The following is a 6149-nucleotide window of genomic DNA, read 5'->3' as shown; positions in this document are numbered from 1 at the left end:
CTTTCTGCAGATGCTGAAAATGTGAAATTAAAAAGCGTGCTGGAGAACCGCAGGAAATGTCTGTGGAAAGAGAAGCTGTTAATGTACAAGTCGATGGCCCGCCAGGTTTGGAGTGAATCTGCTGGTGGAACACAGTGCCGCCAGGGACGCAAATAGCAAATGACATCAATTCTGTCAGCCTGGCCGGAGAGGGCAGGTTCACCCACCTTGAGCTTTGAGAATAGCAGCCTTCCCTCGGCCAGCCCCTGTGCCCTGGTTTTTGTTCTTCATACTCTTTAACATTGGAGCGTTCTTCAGCATGTCTGGTAAGATCAGGAAGCGGATCTTGCTGCCACGGATGTAGACTTGCTCCAACTGCGCCACACGGCCGTCCCTGTACGTGACGGTGATGTTGGACATCTGGGAGGGGACGAGAGGACAGCAGTGGGTCAGTATAGGCAATGAGGTCATAGCATCACCCACATGGGCAGCCAGATCTGAAACCCCACATGGAATCAGCGTCAGCAGCCATCATTGGAAGAACGGGACACTGGAGGTTGAGAAGGTAATGGCCACTGGCAGCTTGTGAATCAGCCTGCAGAGGCTCGGGTGCAGGATGACTCCCGAACCTCCCCCCACGGCCCCAGTGCCACATCGCGGAAACGGAGTCAAAAGGCAAGTGCTTCTGTAGAACAACTCCAACTCTTCAGAGTTGAGGACATATTCAGGGCAGGATTAGGGTAAAGATAAAGACAGTCAGTGTTGAGAGGCAAACCCAGTGAATGCTGGTTCTGCAGACCCCTCAGCTGTGGTCAGTATGGATCTAGGCAATTCACACACCAGAAATCTCTCTGGGCTAATAATGACTTTGTTCATGAGGTCCAGAGTAATGCAGCAGAATATCCAGCCAGCTGAGCATGCAGAGATGAGATGGTACCCTGATGGGATGAACAATAAACAGAAGGGGAAGGCGGCTGTAGTGTTTTCATGGACCTTGTATACTGAGCAGAACTGGGAACAATCTCTGCCCCCAAACTGAAAATGGATCAGTTTCTGAAGCACTTGAAACACGCAGTGGTTTTTCCATCCTGCACTGAAGTCTGATCCTGGCACAACTAGCCCGAAAAGACCGAGAAAGACCAGGCCCGGTAAATGACAGCAATGACAGGTGAAAGCAGGCAACCAAAAACCAGCAGAGTTGCAGATTCGAGAAACTATAACAGAAAGCAGGTCAGGCAGTTTCTGTAAAAGTCGGTAAGAATGCTACGGTTCGCAGTGAGACAGCTCTGAAGGACAGCCAGTGAACTTTATGCACACTGACCAAAGATGAATGGGCAAGCAATGTGGCCTGCAGTATTAACTCTTATTTCCCCCCTCACGTGGCAGCTCAGCCCGGCTAAGTGACAGGCCCCATTCTGTAAACAGACAAACACTGCGCAGAGCCTCTGCAGCCCGACCAGGCCAAACTGCAGTTCCAGACGACAGGAGGACAGCAGCGGGAATGAACTTGAAACCCACTGCTGTTCTGTCAGTCCTTGTCCCCCCAACTCTTCCTCACCACACTTCCCACTCTCTGCACTCACTACCTCTCTCCCCCCCAGGCCCTTTAGCAATGTTGGTTAAGGATAAGATTAACACAGAAGTGAGGGAGGATACTGGCTCAGGTAATGTGGAATCGGTAAGATATGAAGGATCAGAAAACAGTGGTTGGATTTGAAAGCTGCGGTGACATTGACAATGGAGTAGAAGCATCTGCAACAGGAGTATGACACTAAAACACCGGTTTCAGCAGAAATTCCCAGAGTGTGTTCGACTGGTTTTCTGAACAACTATATCCAGGAACTATATCATATCATGAAGGACTGGATCGACTAGGCTTATACTCGCCGGATTTAGAAGATTGAGGGGGGATCTGATTGAAATGTATAAAATCCTAAAGGGATTGGACAGGCTAGATGCAGGAAGATTGTTCCCGATGTTGGGGAAGTCCAGAACGAGGGGTCACAGTTTGAGGATAGAGGGGAAGCCTTTTAGGACCGAGATGAGGAAAAACTTCTTCACACACAGAGTGGTGAATCTGTGGAATTCTCTGCCACAGGAAACAGTTGAGGCCAGTTCATTGGCTATATTTAAGAGGGAGTTAGATATGGCATATGGCTGTTGTGGCTAAAGGGATCAGGGGGTATGGAGGGAAGGCAGGTACAGAGTTCTGAGTTGGATGATCAGCCATGATCATACTGAATGGTGGTGCAGGCTCGAAGGGCCGAATGGCCTACTCCTGCACCTATTTTCTATGTAACTGGAGAGCAAACTGGGTGATGAGAAAGAATTATTTGTTAATTTTGTTATGCAAAGTATCTTGGAGAGGAGCAACATAAAACTTCAGAATTCTTTGTAAAACAGAGATTGACACAGTTGATTCAAGAACAGGATGGCAAATCCAAATAAAAAGCAAATGTAATTTGGAAGATCATCTCTTACGAGGTTGAGTGGATCAGCAATGTGAACATTTAAGGATCACACGGATGAACGACAACAATTGCTCATTCTGTTCAGTACAAAATTAAAACACGGGGGAGTGGGGGCGCAGTGTCTAACAAGGAAAATCAGGGAAACTACCACATCCAAAGCTGGCCGTGGTGTAGTGGAATCCGCACTGGACTTCGAGGCCAGTGGCCTTGGGTTTGACGTTCCCGTCTGTGCTGGGTTGTGCCTCATAAAAAACAAGACAAATGCTAAAAAAAAAAACGGCAAAAAATACCAGCCAAAGGCCACATGGCGCAGAGAGGAACAAGGAGACATATACAAGAGCAAGAAACCCAAAGACTAGGAAAAGCAAAGGAACACTGGGATGCATTAGCTGTGGGAAAGGGTAGAGAACACACTAGCTGCCTGATACAGCAAAAAATTAATGAAGACAAGTGCAAATCCTTGTAGTCTGAAGTGGGAACAGATGGAACTATAGATCAAATGAAGAAATGCTTTGGTTTGATCTCAAAAGGGAACAGAAGTAACCTTGCAGAGATATCAGTAAAAAGGAGGAGCTGAGGGGCCCATGCTGGACAGCTCAATAGTCATGAGGAGAGGGGTGAAAATGCGGTGGGAAGGGATCTGGGCAGTATAGCTCCGTAAGACATAGGAGCAGAATTAGGCCATTCAGCCCATCACTCCTGCTCCGACATTCCACCGTGACTGATCCTGGATCCCACTCGACCCCATACACCCGCCTTCTTGCCACTTCTTTGATGCCCTGACTAATCAGGGAATGATCACCTTCCACTTTAAATATACCCACGGACTTGGCCTCCACCACAGTCTGTGGCAGCGTATTCCACAGATTCACTACTCTCTGGCTAAAGATATTCCTCCTTACCTCTGTTCTAAAAGGTCGCCCCTTAATTTTGAGGCTGTGCTCTCTAGTTCTGGATACCCCCACTATAGGAAACATCCTCTCCACATCCAGCCTATCTAGTCCTTTCAACGAGAACCCAACCCATTCTAGGGAGTACAGGCCCAAAACTTCCAGATGCTCCTCGTATGTCAAACCCTTCATTCCCAGAATCATCCCCGTGAACCTCCTCTTGGACTCTGTCCAATGACAGCACATCCTTTCTGAGATATGGGGCCCAGAACTGCTGGCAATACTCCAAATGTGGCCTGACAAGTGTCTTATAAAGCCTCAGCATTATCGCCTTGTTTTTATATTCTATTCCCCTTGAAATAAAGGCCAACATTGCATTTGCCTTCTTTACCACAGACTCAACCTGTAAATTAACCTTCTGGGAGTCTTGCACAAGGACTCCCCATTTAGATAATAGTCTGCACTATTGTTCCTTTTACCAAATTGCAATATCATACATTTCCCACTGTATTCCATCTGATACTCTTTTCTCCATTCTTCCAATTTGTCAAAGTCCTGCTGCAATCGCATTGCTTCCTCAGCACAACCTACCCCTCCATCTATCTTCGTATCATCTGCAAACTTTGCCACAAAGCCATCGGTTCCATTATCTAAATCACTGACAAACAATGTGAAAAGCAGCAGTCCCAATACTGACCTCTAAGGAACACCACTAGTCACCGGCAGCCAAACAGAAAAGGCCCCCTTTATTCCCACTCGCTGCCTCCTGCCTGTCAGTCATTCCTTTATCCATCCAGTATCTTTCATATAACACCACAGGGTTTTATCTTGTTAAGCAGCCTCATATGCAGCACCTTATCAAACGCCTTCTGAAAAATCTAAATAAATGACATCCACTGCCTCTCCTTTGTCCACCCTGCTGGTTACTTCCTCAGAGAATTCTACCAGATTTGCCAGGCAAGATTTCCTTTCAAAAAAATCATGCTGACTTTGACTTATTTTATCTCCAAGTACCCCGAAACCTCATCCTTAGTAATAGACTCCAACACTTTCCCAACCACTAAGGTTAGGATAACTGGCGTACAATTTCCTCTTTTGCCTTCCTCCCTTCTTAAAGAATGGAGTGACACCTGCAATCTTCTGGACCTCAGGGACTATGCCAGAGTCAGGTGATTCTTGAAAGATCATGACCAATGTATCTGTTATCTCTTCAGCAACCTCTCTCAGGACTCTGGGATGTCGTCCATCTGGTCCAAGTTACTTACCCACCTTAAATCAGGGGTCCCCAACGTTTCTGCACCGCGGACCGGTTTAATATTGACAATATTCTTGCGGACCGGTCGACGGGGGGGGCGGGCAGGGGGTGTTCAAGTAGGGTTGCCAACTTTCTCACTCCCACATAAGAGACAAAAGTAGTAGTCAAGTACGGGACACTTGTGTTTACCCCAAGAAAGACTACCATGACCATGAAGCCTTGCACGGGCACCGGTGTGCGCATGCGTGTACGTGCCGATTTTTTTTTCTACAAATCGGTTTTGACTTAATCTTCCCAATTCTGTTAAGTGAAACTACACTGTAGATTGTTTCTACTTTATATAGGCTGTGTATTTATATCATTCCTGCTTTTACTGTACGTTAGTGTTATTTTAGGTTTTATGTGTTATTTGGTAGGTTATTTCAAGTTCCACAGTGCGTGACAGGGAATGAGGAAAGGTGCAGCTGACTCATATAGTTTCATATCGTTTCCTCACGGCCCGGTGGTTGGGGACCACTGCCTTAAGACCTTTCAGTTTGCCTGGCACTTTTTCCTTTGCAATAGCAATGACACTCACTCCTGCTCCCTGACACTCATGGACCTCTGGCAGGCTGCTCATGTCTTCCACAGTGAAGACTGATGCAAAGTACCCATTAAGTTCATTAGCCATTTCTTTGTCCCCCATTATTACCTCACCAGCATCATTTTCCAGTGGTCCGATATCAACTCTCACCTCCCTTTTACCCTTCATATAACTGAAAAAACTTTTAGTATCCTGCTTTATATTATCGGCTAGTCTGCCCTCATATTTTATCTTTTCCCTTCTTATAGCTTTTTTAGTTGCGTTTTGTTCGATTTTAAAAGCTTCCCAATTATCCAACTTCCCACTCACTTTTGATACCTAATATGCCCTTTCCTTGGCCTTTATACAGTGCTTCAGTTGCCTACCCCTGCCATTTGAGAACTTCTTCCTCTGTAAAATATCTCTATCCTGCATTTGCGAACTATTCCCAGAAACATCAGCCATCTCTGCTGTGCTGCCATCCCCGCCAGTATCCTCCTCCAATCCACCCGGGCAAGCTCCTCTCTCATGCGTCTGCAGTTCCCTTTATTTCACTGTGATGCAGGTACATCTGACTTACGCTTCAATCAAACACGAAACAATACAGCAAAACTGGCCCTTGAGCCCATAATGTTCGATGAGCTAAAGTAATCCCTCTGACTACACAACGTCCCTCCATTCGCTTCACATTAACGTGCGTATCCAAGCGCCTCTGAAACATCTCTGTGGTACTACCTGGTCACATCTCCTTTCAACTTATCCCCATTCACCCCAAATGCACAGCCTCCCATACATTAACCGCAGGAAAAAAGGCACCAGCTGTCTATATCTACCCCTCATAATCCTCTAAACGGAAGAGGTTTGCCCTCAGCCTCCACCACTGCAGAGTAACCAACACAGGCTTGTGCAACCTTTCCCTGCAGCCCTTCTGCACCCTCCGGTGACGGAGCGACCATTATAGAACTGCATGCAACGCTGAAGGTTCAGCCAGC

The sequence above is a fragment of the Mobula birostris genome, chromosome 25 (genome assembly GCF_030028105.1).
Source record: "Mobula birostris isolate sMobBir1 chromosome 25, sMobBir1.hap1, whole genome shotgun sequence".
NCBI lineage: Eukaryota > Metazoa > Chordata > Chondrichthyes > Myliobatiformes > Myliobatidae > Mobula > Mobula birostris.
This window is presented reverse-complemented; position numbering follows the sequence as displayed.